A 20,251-nucleotide genomic window follows, 5' to 3' on the forward strand; every position below is an offset into this window, starting at 1 on the left:
TTTATAGACTTTCTGGAACATTTCTCCCCCTCCATCTGATCATCCACTAACTTTATCAGACTGCTGTTCATGGAGTGTTTAAAGTTTGAGCATACCACAAGCTGTTTTTCTTTGGAGGGAGAGAGAGAGACAGACATATACACACTCTCCAACCCTGCTCTACTTGAAAATGCAGGAAAAATAATTTCTCTTCACTCCTGGGTCTGCTAGACTCTGGTAGGCAGTTATATGGTACATATAACTGTGGAGAGGGATAGCTTAGTGGTTTAAGCTTTGCCCTGCTAAACCCAGGGTTGTGAGTTCAATCCTTGAGGGGGCCATTTAGGGATCTGGGGCAAAATTGGTATTTGGTCCTGTTAGTGAAGGCAGTGGGCTGGACTCAATGACCTTTCAAGGTCCCTTCTAGTTCTATGAGATAGGTATATCTCCATTTCTTTACCATTAACGTATGTAGTTCTCATAGTTATTGTAGACTAGCTTGCTTTTATTTTATATTTTAACTAGAAAATCATATCCTAGTTTTAGATCCCTGAGATCAGAGCACCCTTCTGAGTCAGAAGTGAGGCCTGACCTCTCTCTGCACATGAGTCTGTGCCAGAAATACAGTGACTCTATCACCTCATTTCCCCCCCCTTTTGTGAAATCCTCTGAGATAATGGGAACTGTCTCCCTATTTTAAACTTGGGTTCATAATACAACCCAGTTTTAAAAGAAGACGCTTGGTTCCCTGAACTTTGAGTTCTTTTGTTCCATCTATCCCCTTTCCAGTTCTGGTAGATGAACATCAGACCCAGCTTGGATAGGCAGAAAGAAATTTGGCCAGGGAGAAACCAGACATGAATTTCTTTAACTTTGATGCCTATGAACTGGATCTCTCTCACAAATCCATGAATCTATTTTGATCTCCCTTGCGGGAGATTGGAAATATTTTAAATCTCATATGAAAGCTCATTCTTATGAGATTTCTAATTCTATTTGGTACAGTCAAGGGGTTCAGACAGTCCAATAAGTCATCCAAACATTTTTGGTATGTACTTGAACAGAATCTGATCTCTGAATCTTTGGAAAGGCCAAAGTGGAAACAATTTTATGAAATTTTTCCCATACTTCAGCAGTTCAGATGAAATGGAGAATGAATTCAAACTGTCCTTCGTTATAGTTCTTGCAAATCAAAAAGCCATCTGAGAAAGCGTTGCAAAATCAACCTCCCACCTCTTTGGTCTGTCTGTAGTAACTATTAATAAGTTGTGATGAAAAAAGAAATAGGGAGAAAGACATGGAACTTTTAAAGGAATTTGTTTTAAAAAATAGCAAGCTAAAATCATGCTTTTGAAAGTTTTAGTGCAATAGTTCATTTAAAGTAATATGAAGGACACAAAAATGTTACAGTAACATCAAGGCAATGTGGTTTGGTGTCTGGGGCACCTATTTGGAGAAATGGGTTGCTCAGTTTCTCATCTGTAGAACAGGGATAATGATACTGACCTCCTTTGTAAAGCACTTTGAGATCTACTGACGAAAAGTGCTATATAAGAGCTCTAGGTAGTATTATTATTTGGGGTCATGGGAAAAGAAAGCAGCTTTGAAACAGATTAAAAGACTGGGTAATAATTTATGATCAATAACCAGATTGTATTATGCCGTGCTTCACCTTTCAGATTCTCCATCAGTGCTCTTGCTAAAGATGGTGTTCTCTTCCTAGACGCTTATTCAGCAAACTAACATAATTTTTTATCTCCAAAGATGTGAGGCTACTTTTACATAGATATAGCAAAGCAGTGTGGTGTTGTCTGGTGCTTAGGCAGGAGGCTGGATCTGAGGATTCCTAGGTTCTCGTCCAGCATTGCTGCTGACTCATTGTGTGCTCCCCCATGTCTCTCATGCATCTGATGAAGTGGGTATTCACCCACGAAAGCTTATGCTCCAATACATCTGTTAGTCTAGAAGGTGCCACAGGACTCTTTGTTGCTTTTTATGTCTCCTTGTACTTATCTAGGGATTGTGAATATTTGTTTAGCTCACTGGGTGTAGTGTATGGTCAAAGTAATAATTGTATAGGCCTTTTAACTACTACTTTTTTATGAAAGATGCCGAGAAGTGTAAAGAGTTATTGTTAAGTGTCCTCATCCTAAATGTTATTTAAAAACTGACCTGGAGTTACCAGAGTGGTCCTGAAAGAGAAAAAGAGAAGGGAAGGGGGATGCAGGGTTGGTTGTTTTGTTCCTGGGTGTTTTTGTCTCCAGACATGAGCTGCTCTTCACCTTTAGTTGGTTTTAAAATGCACTCATGGTCTTAGAAATCTGCAGGAATTAAAAACAGAGGGGATCTGAGCCACAAAGTTTGGATCTGGATCCAAAAGTCAACAGAGTTCAAAGACCTTACATCCAATATTAGGATTTTGGGGCCATCTCTACCTAAAATAAAAATCATAATTTCTTCTCCTGGATGGGTGAGTATCCACAAGCATTTCTTTAAATAGAGAAGGGGTCACCTTATATGAATGCTTTTATGAATAAAACTATTAAACTGGGTCATTTACTATAGGCATATAAGTTACTGGCCCATTTCATGATTGGACTGGATTTTCTAGTTGGTCATTTTGTCTCTCCAGGAATATGTTGCTTTTATTTAAAACTTTTACCAGAGCACAGCTCTGCAAAATATATAAGGAGTGTCTTAAACTCTCACATCTCTGTTCGTTTTAATTGTTTTTCAGTAGGAATGGACTAACCAGCTTAAAGAATAATAATAGCCACCCTCCACTATCCTGCCATTAGAATTCATCCAAAACTTGGAAAGAACCTTTTTTGAGTTTCAAAAGAAGTTCAGGTCTCTTTACATTTGTACATGTAGCTATATTTCCTGATTCCAGCTGGAGAGGGGAAGTGCTAAAGTACTGCAAGAATGACTAGTCTCATTACAGAAAATGAGGAAAATGGCAGAAACGCTAAATGACTTTTTTGTTTGTTTTCACCAAAACGTTTAGTAGCGATTGGGCGTCTCACTTAATGTATGCCAGTGAAAATGAGATAGGATCATTGACTAAAATAAGGAAATAACAAGTTAAATATGAGCCAATGGAGTAACACTGTTGCAAAAAAAGCAATCATTCTGGAATGTATTAGCAGGGGTGTTGTAAGCAAGACACAAGTAATTCTTCTGCTCAAATTCATGCTGATTGGGCCTCAACTGGAGTATTGTGTCCAGTTCTGGATGCCACATTTCAGGAAAGATGTGGGCCTTGGTATTTATGTATATTTTTAGAAAGCTGATCTCTCTTTTTAATTACTTTGACTCTTGTGCATGTTACTGAGGGTAGTATGAGCTATTTTACCACTTGGTCCCCAATCCAGCAGTCCATCACTATTCATCAAAACACTTAAGCATATACTCAGTTTTAGGAATATGCTTAAGCATTGTTGACATCAGAAGTAATAACAGGGATATACTTAAACATGTGCTTTGTTGAACGGGGCCTGAGTTCTGTTCTACTTCTATTTCACTTGGTTTATTGAGATTTTTTTAAAGTTATTGTCAGTTTCTTGTGACAGTTGGAAGGGGTAAATGGGAAACAAAGTACAGTATAATTTAAAGCAGTAAGGTGCTCTTTAATATAGTTGATTTGAGTTCATATCTCAAGTTAGGAACTGATATAATGATTATATTCAGGCCTAATAAACTTAGCCCCTGATCCTGCAAACATTTAAACATGTGTGTGATTTTACTAATCTGAGTAGTCCCACTGAAATCAATGAGACTACCTATGCAAGTAGATGCCCTTATGATTGAAATGAGGTCCTTTTATTTGCATTTTATAATTCAGCTAGTCATTATGTATTCTAACTGCTGCTCCCTAGTAACTGTACTGGTCAGTGGAGACAAGTGAGATGTTGTGTACACAAAGCAATAATAATTAATAATAATGCAGTATTCTGCACTTACTTATATAACACTTTTTTTTCTTGGGTCAAGTTCAGTGTTTAACAAAACTGGTGTGTAAACCTTATTAACATTTCACGAGTAGGGTTCCTTAGTCTCAGAGAAATTGAAATGACTTGCTCAAAGCCACACAAATCAATGGCAGAGTTGAGAATAAAATTAGTTTAGTCTGGTCCCTAGTTCCAGGCTCAGTCCACTAGACTACAGCTGTTGATATAGGTGCACCAAGAGCCTGTTTACCGCAGCAGAGTAGATCCTTGCAGTATTGGATTCAAGACCGCTTGAGCTGAGTAGCTGCTGCAACTGCTTTTCTGTTCACCTCAGCACAGTCCATTGCGTGATGCTTGGTGTGCGTCACAGAAGGTCGGTGAGCAGGCCTCTTTCCTAAAGTTTGAATTTAAAATCAACTAGTCCTTGAGTTGTATTCCCTCCTTCTCTGTGGGGGATAAGTTAGATAACTGGCTTTTCAGTAACTCGTTTTCCTATACTGGTAACTATATTGGTTTTCCTGTTTGGCAGGACTTTTTGTCTGCCGCTTTTCTGGTTCACCAGTCTTTTGCCACTAGAAAAATATTGTATCTTTGTTCTGGTCATGTTTTAGCAAACATCAGTTCTGGCATGTGGAGGTTAATTGGACAAATCCTGGACCTTGCACAAAACCTGAGAAAATTGGCTTTGCCACAAGTGTTTTCTGTGGGGACAGTGGAGCACAAGCAGCTTTAATAACAGCATCTGTGTCTTCTTCTAGTGACAGCCCCTCAGTATCTGGCTTACATAATCCCCTACTGGCCGTGTCTCCAGTATTGCACATCCCTGTTGTTTCCCTTCTGCATCCCCCTGTGCAGTGGCAGAGTTAAAGTTGCAAAGCCCCTTTGCAGCTTCCCTGTGGTTGCGGGGCCTCATACAGCAGAACCATGCCAGTTCCGCCCTTGAAACCTTCCATTACCTCCTACTCTCTCCAGGATTTGGCCTAATGACTGAGCCAGTCTCTTTCAGAACTGAAATACTGGTTTCAGATCAGAGCATCATCCTTACTTTGTAAACATTAAAGAGATGTTGTTTAGATATTAAACATTAAAGTCTATGGGGTGGTTAAATTGGTATTAATATAGCATATAAACTAGTTTATTAAAAGTCTTTTACACTGGATTCCCACAACTGGCAGTGTCATGAGTCACCAAGATGGCTGTCACCATCAGGACTCAGGAGACTGAGAGTTAGCAATTGTGATGAATAAAAAATGTACAGTAGTCATGTTAAAACACACACCACTAATTCTCACAGTGATTAATTAACACTGTAAATCCAGTGATCTTTTCCCCTCTTCACAGCAAAGATGTAAGAACAAAGTTTTGAAATGAGGACCCTGCTGACTAAGACTTTATTGCTTTTCCAAAACAGCCTTCTGAACATTTAATATAATAGAATACAATATGATCAACCCAGCAATTAAAACTAGATTATGGGAATAATTGAACAAACTATACTTTATGATGCACTCTCCTACTTGCTTTTGAATTGTGGCTGTATTTTCAAAAGGGTCCCATTTTAGGCACCTAAATGAGGGCCACATTTTAGAAAGAGCTTAATAGCCCTGCAGTGTCCTCATCACACTTCTGGCCTGGCTAATTAATGTGGTGCTTAAATGGGAGCTGAGCTGTTTTGAAAACCTGGCCCTGAGTGTGCAGAGCCGCACTTGGATTAGCTGATCTGGCCTTTCTGGTTGTATCATTTATGTTCAGTTCTCAGAGTGCACAGCTGGGTTCTCATCATTGAAAAATAGTTTAAAAAAAACCCTTCTGCCAGTTGTAAAGTGCGAATGGGATAGTTAATAAGGGAGGAAAAATAATAAAGGGAGGCTTGGGGCGGGAAAGAGGGCATTCTGAGCAGGGCCGGCTCCAGCATTTCTGCCGCCCCAAGCAAAAAAAAAAAAAAAAACCGCGATGGGCAGCAGTTCAGCAGCAGGTCCTTCGCTCCTAGAGGGAGTGAGGGACCTGCCGCCCCCGAATTGCCGCAGGTGCCGCCCCTCTCCCTGGGTCGCCCCAAGCACCTGCTTGTTAAGCTGGTGCCTGGAGCCGGCCCTGATTCTGAGACAAAGGACAAGGGTTTAGGAGAAGGCAGTGACAGTTGTAAACTCTTCTCTCCTGACCACAAGTGCCAGGTTATTTATTTTTTTAAAGCCACAGCTTTTTTACCAACAAGGTTATTCAATATATGTTCTTACTAGAGCTGGTGAGAAAATGAAATTTCTGTTCCATGGTAAATTCCAACATTTAAGATTTTGTTTTGTTCTCAGTCCGAACCAAAAAGCTAAAATTTATTTTATTTGGAATGAAAATTCCAAAAAGTTTCTGTCTGAGACCATCAAAACAGAATGATTTGACATTATCAAACCAAAATGTTTTAATATGATAAAAATGTTTTCCTACTTTAATATGTTAAATATAAAATATTAAATATATTATAAAAATCTAAAGAACATAAATCAACATGAGAAAATCAAATAAAACATTTTATTGAAATGAGAAATTCAAGATGATTCCTTTTGACTTTTTCCCTCATAGAAAATTTTATCAAAATCGATACTTTCCTGCGAAAGGGCTCAATTTTGACAAAACTCCATTTTTTAGCAGAAAACGTTCACATTGAAAAGTTTGCAATCAGCTCTAATTCTTTTCCATCACCATGATATCTGGGCACCTAACCCATTACAGGATGTTCATGAGTAAACTACTGCTGCTCTTCTTGAGTGGCTGAAGAAATGAAGTCCGGCATTCTGATGTTTTGCATCAGTAGGCTATTGCTGTCCCCATTGTTAAAGCTTTATTGCTACATTAGCATGATTCTACTATATTTTTATAGGCAGTACAAAGTTTATACAAATTGGTAGGAGTATTTTGCAGAATGTAAATTTTCAGATTACTGCATTGAGCAAACTCATCTTCTTTTGAATAAAATTGTAACTAGTTTACAGAGATGGGTCCACACCAAAACCTCATCAAATGAAATATCCCTGCACCATGGATGGGAGAAATTGGGGATCCAAACCCATATCAATCTATAAATTATGTGGATGAAGCCTATCTACTAAGTGAACCAAACAAAATGTAGCGTGTGAACCAACATCCTGGATCCATATATCCTTTGAGTCCACTCTGGCTTTACAACTGTAGTAATCTTTGTGTTCCCTGTACAACAATTTAAAACCTCACAAACTGAATAAACAATTTAAATAAGGCCAACTCAAAATCAACAACAGCTAGGATGAAATTACCAGGGCTATCTACTTACATGCTTTAAGGCATAAAACATTCATAATCTTTGGTCAAGGAGAAATTCCCATGTGCCTGTATTGTTTGCATCATGGGTGAATTGAGAGTCTTTGGAAGCATCCAGCATTGGCCAATACCAGAAACAAAGTACCAAACTATATGGACTGTTGCCTTGTTTCTTTGTGTCACTTCTTACTTTGTGTCTACAATCAATTCATATCAGTAGCTGTGTTGTTTTCACTATAGTATTGACTGTCACAGGGTAGCTGGCCCTTCCAAAGAGAGAGGGGTCTCACCCACCTGTGACACAGCTGATTTGTCTCCCTAGGTGGAGAGAATGAATCAAGTCAAAAGACAGGTGGTCATATGATTAAACAAGGTATCTGAGGTAGAAGAACAGAGGCCTGTGAACAGCCAGAGAGGGAACTGCAGAGAGAGAGAGAGTCTCCTGCAGTGGTCCCTGAAGAAGGCAATTGGGGCTTGGTAGAAAGACTCAGCTGGAAGTTTTGTTTTCCTTTTGTGGAGAACGCAAAGAAGGAATGCCAGCTCATATGTCTTATCCCAAGGTTTAGAGAACAGAGAAAGAGACAGTACTCACAGAGGAAGGTCTGTATCCCATTTAAGGCTGAGGTGGAAGACCTTTTTGTGTAAATATAATCAGACCCCAAGAAGGGCTGTCATTGGACTTGGGAATGTTTCTTTTTGAGTTATTCAAGAACAAAGAGGGAAAACTGAGGCAGGGTGCTGCAGAGAGGACATGTAGGATGCGGCTGATCCTGTTACATTGACCTTCTTTCTGATTGGTTAAACATAGGTGCTGGCCATAGTTGTCCTTATAAAGCAAAGTGAAGGTATGAAGCAAAAAAAGAATAAAGGGATAGAAATGCTATGATGCAGTCAAAGAGGTAAAGTAAGGTCATCATGAATATTAGAACAATGAGGCAGAAGAGGGAAATTCAGCTAGCCCGGAGAGAGCCTAAAGGCATTGCAAGACAACTTGTAACAGTTATTCTGAACACAAACTAGTCTTCAGATTTTTAATTTTCTGGAAATCTGAGCCACTAAATGCAGGTCCCAAGCCACCACGTAATTGGGAATAAAAGTATCCCCAGAAGTGGAGTAGTCCTTTTCTATTCTGTTTCACTGCTCCATCTCCTTTACTTTGCTTATTCTCTTTCGTATTCCATTTCCATTATGTGTAGTTTGCTGTTTGCTACTTTTGTATGTTTCCTGCTTCTGTGGCATCTTTCTCTCTCCTTTTTTTTATTCTTTTTTTCCTCCACTATGTCTCTGCCAAGGTTGTCATCTTCCCACTTTCTTTCTTTCTTTCTTTCTTTCTTTCTTTCTTTCTTTCTTTCTTTCTTTCTTTCTTTCTCTGTCCTCCACTTCCTTCTTTACTTATTTTCTGTTTTTTCCACTTCTTGTTTCTTTTTCCTTCATCCACACTCTGAGTCACATTTCTTCTCTACTGCCTTTTCTCTTTCCTCTTCCTAGTCTCCTTTTTCTCTTCCAACTATGGTAGAAATATTCGAGAGATCAACTGTGTCTTGATGTATTTTTTAGTAGTAAAGAGATCAAGCTACAACATTCAGACTAGTAAAATAAAGTTCTTGGATGGAATTAGACAAATTTCCCAAATGATTCTCCTCTTTGAGTCTGGGACATAAGATATTAAAAATCTTCTAACACTATCTTGAAAAATGCCTTTCTGGTTGTTGTATCAATCTTCAACAGAAAATAAGACCACAATGTCAGCACCCAAGTCTGCTTTTAAGGATAATATGTTTTGGCAATTTGACTCAAATTATACCAGGTTAAGCTTATTTTATTTATTTGTTTTATGGTAGTAGTAAGAGTTCCCAAAAGAGATTGAGAATTTATTGTATTAGGCTCTTGTAAAACCAAGTAAAAACTCTCTGCCCCAAAGAATTTACAATATAAATAGACAAGACAAAGGGAAGGGAGGGGAAACAGAAGCACAGAGATGGGAAATGACTTGTTCAAGGTCACACAGCAGGTCAGTAGCAAAGCAGGGAGGAGAACTTGGGTCTTTAGACTCTGAGTCCAGTGCCCATTGGACCATGCTCCCTCTCTGTGAGATGAAAACACTTCTCTTCATATATAATCCTCTTTCCTCCCCCACTTTGTGCTGCTCTCATGCAGTCTTTATCCTTCACTGTTAAAAACATCACATATAGAATGTCACAAAAAGCAATTGCTAGGGATTAGAACTACTGTCTTGAGTAGCTTCTTCAAGTGCCTACAAACTTAAAAGGGATACAAAACAGCTTTAGTTTTTACAGAAAGCTTAATCTTTTCTATCAAGAATAGATTTTAATAAAGAAGATAGCATTGCTTTAGGGCTAACCCCTTCAAAGACATAATATCCTTAAATAACATTCTTTTAGAAATATTCTCAGCTATTTCAATCTTGTGATGGAATATCCCACTTTTGATTAGAGCTCCACCTAAAGCTTTACTACCGAGCTCAGCCAGAACAGTGACTAATTTATCCATTAGAGGCTTACATTCTGTGTCAGATTTTTCTGCATCAAGCTCCCATGTAGGCCTTTGGGGTGAAATCCTGGCCCCACTGAAGTCAATGACAAAAAAGGCCCCATTGACTAAAACCGGACTCAGATTTCACCCTTGATGTCTGAGAGTCAGTTTTAAATTCTAAATTCTTCATATTCTGGAAAATTGAGTTCACATGAATAGCATCTACTACAGACTAGGCCCAAGAAACAGCCCCAGGAGCGGTTACATAATGAGTTTTTGTCTTTTGGCAAGTGGGAAAGCAAGGGCTGTTTAACACCCACACTCCTCCCCAGCTATGGAAAGAATATTATCCTCTATTCATTTCTACAGCTCACATCCATAAGCGACTCCTGTTTTGAGCATCACCAGTCTCTTTCAACAAGAAGTGATTAGAGGTAAGTCATTTCTCCAGTGGTCCAGCCTCCCACAAATATTTCAGTGACTACTTAGAACTCACTGGGAAAGCTCAACAATAAGAGACCGAAATAAATCGAGTGGAGTTTGGTAAATCAAAAGAGACAAAACCCAATAAAAAGGGTAACCAGTTCAAGTAAAGAGACCAATGAAGAAAGCCCTGGAATGAAGGACAGTTTCAAGACCAGCAATGTTGAACAACTGGCTATTTTGCAGTCATCTTATTGATATGGTGACTTGAGCTTTTTTGCTTTCAATTAGGCAACGCACTGCCTAGGATTCCAACTTTGTTTGGTGTGTTTTTATATTTATATAAAAATTGGTGCAGATTGAGTTTTATCTGGGTGTAGGCTACTCAATTAGAGGACTGGAGAAAAACAACTGGTGTATTAAATAGAAAACAAATAGTGATTGACCCATGACTCCTGCATGCCTCAACATTGTTGTCAGTGTTCTGCCAACCAGACCTTCCAGATGTTATTGAGGGTGAGAGATCTGGACATCCGCAAGCCTGTAAGTTCCCTGAGCTTGCTTGAGTGGAACAAAGTTGTCATAAACTCAGCTGAACTGCCTGCTTCAGGAGTGGACTTTGGAGTGGGTATGGAGGTAGTAGGGCTTGTGTGAAAGAAGGGAGGGAAGAAATGGAAGCTATTTTTTGTGGCTCTTGTCCCTCAATTGAAAATAGTCAGGAGGGGAATTCTCGTGAGCGTTTCAAGGGTTAAAGGAATTGCATTGTGCACAGGCCTTCTGGTTGTCTTGGTTTAAACATTAAAGGACAGGTAACAGGAGAGAGACTTGTATGCCTGCTTTATATATTGGAGAAATTGTTCATTCATGTGAAATGTTGACCTCTGTCATCCTGCCAAACTGACTGGGCCCAAGGGTGAGCTGCTGCTCAAGCGTTGGTTGCAAAAGTTAATGCTGCCAGGGGAGTACTTTGAAAGGACGCTGTCAAGGTTGCTGTACCCAAAATCTGACCTACCTTTTTTTCCCTTCCCCTTACATATATTTGAAAAGTTCATGTCATTCTTTTCTGAGTCTCTTTTTCTCCAAAAGAAAATGCTTCAATTGCTATCTGATAAGGGGCTAGGAGGAGAGTCTATGAGATTCTAGTATTCAGAGCATGGAAATACAAATGCTATGAAGGGGAAAATTCTGGAATGGTACTTAAAGGAGGTGGATACATTTTGTTAGTAAATTATTAAAAATGGTAGTTTCATTTCAATTTTAATCTATCAACTGGAGTCCACAACTAACTTCAAAAAGAGGTGGTGAAATCACTATTTTAATAGCATCATAGCTGTGCATGGTGGGTCTTAGACAGAAATGAAGGTACTGGCCTTACTCTAAACGGATCCCTCCCTCTAAACCGCAACTTGGCTTGATGACCTTTTATTATAAATTGGTTATTATATTACTATTATTTCTGTACTATGCTGGTACCCAAAGATCTCAATCAGGATCAGAGCCTTGCTATACTGGGTGCTGTACAAACACACAGGTAGACACAGTCCCTGACCCAAAGCATTTGCAATCCAATTAGAAATGAAATGTGACAAGTTAATGTAATCGGTGAAAAAAAGGGTGGGAGAAAAAGAGTAAAGGAAATAAGATCATATGGTTAGCGAATTAGCTATTTTTAAGTTGATTTCCATTGGTTCCAATCAAAATCTGAAAATGAAAGCCCTGAACTTTCTGAGGATTGCATATCACTGGGTAGAATCCTGCAAAAACTCAGAGGGGTCCCAGAAAAAGTGTTATGGGATCACATTGTAGCGTAATGCATATGCTCAAGAGGGCCAAGTTAAACTTGCATGGTCAATCTTAACATTGGCATTTCCAGACTTTCATACACTGCATCATCTTCCATGTAGAACTGAGGTAGTTCTCCTGGCTCCTCTTGTACAGAACATGGGCACCACAGAGACTCTTTAATCTCCAAGGCTAGAGTAAGGACCACAGAGGAAAGCTTTGGAGTGGTCAAAGAAAAGGGACGATTCTTTACCACTCACAGCCTGAGTAGTCAGACTATATGCTGGTGCTGAGAATGGGATTTCACGGTAATATCCTTGAGAGAGGCATCACATTCTAGTAGAGAGCATACTAATGATGTTGCCTGTTAAAAATCGTACCCTTAAACCCCCAAAATATTAACAATCTTTTTTTAGTCTACCTTACGATTCTCTACCTAGCAATGCTGCTTCATATCCAGCAAAGGAGAATGAGAAATCAAAGCATCACCAAAGAAGTTGTTCTAGTTAACGGACACTCTGCCTGCTGCCAACAAGGATTTAGTGTTTATCTCTATTACAACCGTCTGAAGCTAATTGTATAGTTGTGGTAATAGTGCCCTCCAGAGGAATTTTGAAGGAATTAGTTTGAGTAGCTAACACAAAAGATGGTATGAATGTTGATGCGAAAGCAAAATGGAATACAGTATAAAAGTAAAAATAGTTGACCCTTTAAAAAAAAGGTGCTGTCTTAAAGGCTTACAAATACAATTGTATCAGAGAGCCTAGGTATAATAGGTTTCAGAGTAGCAGCCGTGTTAGTCTGTATCCGCAAAAAGAACAGGAGTACTTGTGGCACCTTAGATACTAACAAATTTATTAGAGCATAAGCTTTCGTGTACTACAGCCCAGCATCCGAAGAAGTGGGCTGTAGTCCACGAAAGCTTATGCTCTAATAAATTTGTTAGTCTCTAAGGTGCCACAAGTACTCCTGTTCTTTTTAGGTATAATAGGTTGCCCCATAACAAGGTTATAGACATGAGGGCTGCAAAACTCCAACTGAAATGAAAAATTAGAGTACCACAGTGGAGAATCAAGCCATTGGTTCTAATTTGTAGTGAGACTGGATTTAACCATGTTTTGTAACAGGCTACAGTCTCTGTCTAGCCATGGTTGTGCTTGTGAACTTACCCCCTGTCTACAATTGTGAAGAGCGGTAAATGCAAATATTTACCCCAAAAGAAGCTTATTTTGGTGCCAAAGATAAAACCACACTTACTATTTCACTTACTGTATCTCCATAATGTGGTTGCAAATTATTAAACCTTTTGATTTGTTACATCTTTGCAATGACTGTTACTACCACTTTAAGATTTTTCATTTGTTAACTAAATCCTATGCATTGATACTGGGGCTGTGCACATTAGCTGTGTCATTATCAGCTAGCAAAACAACATCTGTATCTCATGTCATCCGAAGTTTGCTGCAGACTTTTCTTCCAGAGAAAGTGATGGTTTGTAGTAATGCACTGTGACACTAGCCCTGGAAGGGCACATGTTATTGCAGCTCATGTGGCATCTTATTTTAGATCATATAGGAGACACACTCAGTGCATCAATATGATAAGAGACCTTAAAGGCAGAGTTTCAAACAGACTGTACAATTTCCTTGCTTTGGAGGCTCGGGATGGCTAGGGATGGCTGAATTGGTTTGGTTAAAATTTAGACTCAATCTGAATCTTCACCAAAAATGCAAATCAAATCCAAATTGCATGAGATTGTGGGGAACTCTGTATTCATTTATTAGGGAATTGGAGCAAGAAGGATGTGACATTCACAGTAGGTTTCTCTGTAACAGTAGCATAGCCCACAGTCTAAAATTTCTGCAAAGTACATGTTTCTCGATTTGTGTGCAACTCTTCTCTTGCAGGGACACGGATAACACATAGCCTAGTGAGGCCCATGTGAGAAGAGAATAAAACTGGGGACAGGGAAACAACCAAACTCTACATTTTACTAGTCTCCCACTTTCTCCTGTAGCTGTGGGTAAAGCAGTAGGCAGCTCTTTGAACCCCTCCTGCCTTTGAGGCAACCCTTAATACAGCCATCCCTGGGAACAGCTGATTGATACAGGAGTGTAAGTTCAACCAGTCATCTTTGCTCCTATAGTCCATTGGGTGCACAAACAAGAGCAGCATTAATGTATGCCCATATTCTGATGAGCATTAGCCTTAGTATAGCTCCCACTCTCATCATTCCTGCCTAGGATAAGAATAATCTGTGCAGATGCCCCTGCTGCGGAAGGTAATGTCTGCCCATAAAAATGTAGGCCATTTCCCCTGACTGCTAAATCCCATCACATAATACCCTTCCACGACTTAGAGCCTGTGAGATAGCCCTTCAGTAAAATTTTGGGGACCCAGAAGTTGGGGGTCCGTAGCTCCTTCCTGTTGGATGTCATAAGATGTCAGAGATACAGTGTGATACCTGGGGAAATACATTCACATCATGGAATTTCTTTTTCTCTCACATTTTCTTTTAGTTTTTTAACCTAAAAGATTTTCCATCCAAAATCTTCTGCTAGGGGAATATTAAAACTGCATGACCAAGCCCTCAAAATTCAGGAAATAAAAAGCTAAGATTGCAAGTCAAACCTTAACTTGCTCCTTAACTGTGTGTATAACAACAGTCTTTAATTACAGGATCACACAGTTTCTGAAATGGGAAGACACAAGTTTTGCTACACTTTGTTTCACATAATAGCTGGTAGTACCAGGTATTACTTTGTTTATTCCAGGCAAACAATCCCTTAAAGTCATTTATTTGAAAAAGTGAACAGTAAATCGTTCTTGCATCTTATACAGCAGGTAACATTTAGTAAGAAGTAATTGTGAACAGTTGCTGGCATGAATAACGTAATCTAAATATGCAGCTAAATTAACTTTGTATTTAGATGGCTGAGTTCCTAATCACACCTAAAGATCTCTGAGGTCCTAAATTTTAAAGAAATTTCATACATGGCTGCTGACTAAATTTTTAAAATAAGGGGCATAAAGAGATTTTACAAGAAACAACAACTCTAAGTTATGTGGGGTAATTATGACAATGAAATTAACATAAATATACAAGAATGGAGAAAAATACAAGACACTAGATGTGTTAGGTTATAGAAAAAAATGTATGATCTGTTGTATTATGTGGGAAATATATAATCACGTAACTAAATGTGAATTCAGAATAGGACAGGGTTAACTGTGTGCAAGTAAGCTTAACCTCTGGAAGTAGGAGGCTTTTGATGTTAAGCTTGAAAGTTTATTGAAGTATTTTCTTTGACTGATAAAAACAATGGAATCACCTCTCCTGGCAGGTTTACATTGGTATAATTTCACTGACTTCAGAGGCACTGCTCTCGATTTACCTCTGTGGAACTGAGCAGAATCAGATCCAACATTTTATCAGAAAAGTGTGTGTGCACCTTTATGATACTTTTCAATAACTGATCCTGCATGTCAGGTGAACCTAAGCTCTACTCCATGCAGAACCTAATGGGAGAGGTCAAAAGTAGCTTTGCATCTCCCCACTTCTGGAGCCACTCTGGCTGCATCCAAGGCCCTGGCACAGGATAGAACACTCTCAAGGCTCCCCTAAATTATAACCAACTGCCTATGTCCCAGCAGCCTGATCTGGCAGCTGGGAATAACCAAGAGCAGTGGTGCTCTTGCCAAGCTCCCTATGTTGGAGGTTGAGAGGGTGGCAGAGAGCTCTACGCTATATAGCGTAGAGCTGGGGAAATTCCTCAGAGACCAGCTTTACCGCCCCTTGCACCAGCAGGCCCAACACAAAGGGGTTGTAGGACAAGGATGAAGAGGAGCCATTAAGTCCTGTGTGGAAAAAAGTCTGCAGCAGTTGCTATGGAGCTTCTCTTTACAGTGTGCTGGTATCACAAAATCATGGTTTTGTATTTGTACAGTACCCGATAAGAGGAATTTACCGAAGGTCAACAAATCCCATTGAGTACTGTAGAATGACATAGCTGAATTTCACAGGAAGCCATTGAGCAGACACACTGTAATGAGTGATCTGGAAAGAACAGCATAAGAAAACAGAGTAGAAAACTGCATGAGGTAAGAAATGAAAATTAAAGCAGATTGGAATTTGAGATAGACCGGAACCAGAGCTCTGGATCCAAACATCCCTGAACTTTGGGAATGTTTGGCTCTTGATCTGAACCTTGTTGCTTGATCTCTTCCTGAAACGTATGATCTTAAATAGTGGATTACTTACATTTAGTTAAAGCTAAATTTGCTTCTCTTGTATGCCACTGTTGTGTTAACTGCATATTTAAGGATGTTTGTGGTGATTTTCTGCTTTGCATTTCAGTGTTTACTTTCTCAACAAGCTGATCTTTTAAAGCTGTAGTCATTTTTACCAGAAAAACAACTTTGTATATAAGGGCTACTATCCCTTTTTAAGAGATCAAGGTACATAGATGTGAAAACAAAAGAAGACATTAAAATCCATTATTCTTCATATTCAGTCATGACTAATTCAGCAATCCTGTGCATGCGGAGTATGCCCTTGAAAAGCCATACGGCTCAAAAATAATAGGTGCCTTTGGTGACTTACTCTGTATTTAGGGCACTGTGTGAAAGAAATATCTGGAACATTTTTCCTCATAAAGTGAAATGTACCAATTCTGTTTCTTTGTCAGTGTCATGGAAAAATGAAGGTTGTGGCTCTTCACTAGAGTGATTGAGAGTGAAAAGCAGCTCTCGGAAGTCAAAGCTCCCTTTTTCCCCTTCATGCAAAATGCTCTTATTGACTTCAGTGGGTGATGAGTCACTCCGTCAATGACGCACCATAATATTGTATTTGTTTGTCCTTGTATTTTTCTTGTTATTAGTTATTTCCAGTAATGCCCACTCTCTTCTGAGCCCTTACCAAAGAGTGAAGAAAGCATGATCTCTGCCCTAAGAAGCTCACAATCTAAACAGCCACTAGAATAGGGGGAAGAATACAACATGACCAGAATGATGAAGGTGGCAATTGGCCACTTCTTGGTAATATAACTTTGTGTGTCCACCAGCAAATAAAACCCCTGTTTCGTCTATGTGAGTTTGCCAATACATAGTAACTGCTCCACATGCAGTGATACTTAGGGTATGTCTACACTGTAATAGAACACCAATGGCTGGCCGATGTCAGCTGACATGGGCGCTCAGGACTCTGGCTGTGGGGCTATTAAATTGCAGTGTAAATGTCTGGGCTCAGGCTGAAGCTTGTGGTGGCGGAGGGTCCCAGATCCCAGACATTTACACTGCAATTTAATAATAATGTCTACATTGCAGTTTTATCACCTCGCAGCCCAAGTCCCACAAGCAAATGACATGGGCCAACCACAGGTGTTTTTACTGCAATGTAGACATACTCTTAGAGATACTGATCCAAGAGAAGTGGTATCGCATCACCTACAAAGCAGTGTCTCAGCTCTTTCATAAAGGTTGGTCTTCAGACAGGGGACACATCTGAGAAGGGCCAGTGCAAACACATGATGGCATTCCTGGTAGCCAAAGGCCCAAATGACAAATTACCCACTGTACCTGTGATAGTGTTGTCTGGATCATGTTCCTGGCATCAGAGTTTTGACCCAGTGACAGTAGGTGGCACTAAAGAACAGCAACGTGTATAATCTGTTGTGAAGTGGAACAGATGTTTATTCCTCAGCTCTGAGCTTAGTTAGATTTCTGGCACCACAGATTGTAGAAATTCTCCAGTGCACTTTCTCTGTGAACATCTTACACTTGGAGTCCTTTCCACAGTCTTAATCTATGCAGATGTCCTGCTTTCAAAGAGTGGAAGTTACCGCGGGGCCCAGCTTTTGGGGAAGCATTACTGAATGGGATAAATTTGGAGAATATGCCTGTATTTCATTTTAGGGTGTAAACAAAGCATTTATCAGCTCTTCACTTGCAGCTGGGATTTTGTCACATTTACAATTAACACCAAATAGGAAAAGCTAAATCAAAGGAACGATTCTCTTTGTTTGACTTCGTTTCCTGACATCCCAGCCCAGTTTGACTCCTGGTGTCTGACTTGTGATCCCGATCTCTGGTTTGTCTCCTGCCTCTGACCTTTTGGTATCCTGATCTGGCCTGACTCTGGTTACTGATTTGTAGTTCTGCTCTCAAGTTTGTCTCCTGGTTCTGATCTCCTGGTAAACTGACCCAGCCTACTCTTGACTCCCATCCCGTGACTATGGACTCTTCACCACTGACCACGGCTCTGGCGGGCCATGACACACCACCACATAATGTCAAGTTCTGTGACAACAGCCTCCAAAATTGGTGATCTTTCTTTTCTTTAACCACTGGTAATATATACAACACAAATGCCAGAAAACAGTTTGTGGTGTGCATAGGGTAGTTCAAGGCTTTGGGAACATTAGTTATTATATGTACTACCTAGCTCCTAAAGAATAAATTTTGCCCTTCAATAAATTCTTTCAACTCCCATTGATTTCAGTGACAGCAACAAATACAGGGCAGAGTTTCCCCACATTTATCAAATTCTTATTCCATTCAGTTGCTATCAGATATAAGATATCTATAATTAATTATTAACCTTAAGCATTTTATCCTATTGTGTTCAAGGATACTGCAAGACTTTTTCTAACTGAAATGCTGTTTAGTTTTTACTAACACACTCGCTCTCTGCAAAGATACTTTCGTTCATGTAAGAATCATGGAGTTGATTAAGCTCTTGGTTTTATGTGAATTCTGGATAGGTTCCTAAACCAAATAGTCTGGACCTTCAAAGTGCAGGTCTGCAACATGGAGTGTGGAGGCATATAGTCACTCTGGGAACCCCCTGAGGGGAGTATGGATGGAACAGCCTCTGATACTCCCATTTTATGGAGAACAGCCTGGGCTCCCCTGCGTGAGACCAAATATTCTGGCTAGTGTGCAGGGCTGCATGGTTGGGTTATGACTCACCTTGTACCCCTTTGAGGAAGCTAGCACCATTGTCAGCACTAGCCTTGAACTGTTCTTGTAATTCCTGAGTGCAGGGGACTATGTTAGTGATAAACCCACAGTTTATTCTCTCCTCCACTGCAACCCCTTTACAGCAACTCAGCAAATACTGAGGCTGCAAAGCTCTGGCTTAACCAGTCCTTGGGAAATACCCCAGCAGAGGGGAGGTTACCCAATTAGCCCTGCCCCACCTGCACCCTGGACAGCAGGAAGCCACCTTAGAGAGAGGCTGCGTGCTACCCCGGAATTGTGCACCTCATGTTATCGCCTCCCAAAATTCTCACAGCCTTCTTCTTGTGCCAAGCAACCTCTCTTCCCTGTGTAGCATTTCAGTGTGTGTAATAACGGGGATGTATGTTACCCTAAAAGTTGTGTGTGATCTTACTGAAGGTGGAGACTAGTGAAATTTCCAAATCTTATTTCAGTATAGAACAATTTCAAATCCTTTCAGTTAGGAAGGAATTGTCTTTTGTCTATAGTATATTTAACAGTGTAAGTTAATTCACCAGTACCTTTAAAATTAGAGTTGCCCAAATAATGTGAAAGACAACAGACAAAAGTACATCCCATTTCTCCTTATTATCATTTGAAAATTCCCTGGAGGAAGAAATGGGAAAGAGTCATCAACAAACTAAACTTGTTAAACAGGAATGAACGCTCACGCCTCCTTGAAATTGAAACCATGTAGTTCATCTAAGTATGTCTGTGAAGTACAAAGAAATAAGACGTCGTATGTGCTTCCAAACAACTAAGCATTTCAGGTAAGAGGCTGTAACAAATATATGTATAGGTTAGCAAAATGCCTAACATTGCATTCCCGTGTTCAAGCAAAATTGGAGGATTGAGCCCGAAATGCATGAGTTTCCGACGTATATAATAATTCTGCCATCAGCTCTTCAGAGTAAGCAAAGTATCTGAATGTTTGGAAAGTGCTTAGCACATTGTGGACATTACACAGTGCTGCAACTCTTGTGATATTTTTTGATCACCAATTCCATGATATTTGATGTGGGGAGCGTTTCTTCTTAAAATCCCAGTTAATGGAGCAGGCAATTATGTGAGAACCTCAGCTTTCATCTTAAAAGAAAAAGGAAGCTTCTAGTTCTCATGGTTGCACAGCTTAAAAAACCATGAACCATAGAAACTCAAAAAACAGAAGGTGAATAAAATGAATGTCAAACTTCTTCTTTAAAAAAATCTTCGGGGGCGGGGACTGGCTCAAACTTCTTAAACATTTGGCATTGTCAATCCTGTTACTGTAATACAAATTATACCAACAATAATGAAGAACCTGTCCTACTTATCAATGGAACTTGGGACAAGGATTT

The 20,251-nt window shown here is 39.7% G+C and overlaps 1 protein-coding gene across 1 annotated transcript in view; it reads left to right on the plus strand.

The window, feature by feature from the left end:
• Positions 1–15,888: 15,888 nt before the first annotated feature.
• PIK3C2G (phosphatidylinositol-4-phosphate 3-kinase catalytic subunit type 2 gamma) overlaps positions 15,889–20,251 on the plus strand; it is a 305,535-nt gene continuing 301,172 nt past the window's right edge. The window contains exon 1 of the mRNA XM_065567969.1: positions 15,889–16,016. The gene's annotated coding sequence lies outside the window, so the exon portion shown is untranslated. The remainder of the gene's footprint in view (positions 16,017–20,251) is intronic.

Source organism: Chrysemys picta, chromosome 1, assembly GCF_011386835.1.
Source record: "Chrysemys picta bellii isolate R12L10 chromosome 1, ASM1138683v2, whole genome shotgun sequence".
Lineage (NCBI taxonomy): Eukaryota > Metazoa > Chordata > Testudines > Emydidae > Chrysemys > Chrysemys picta.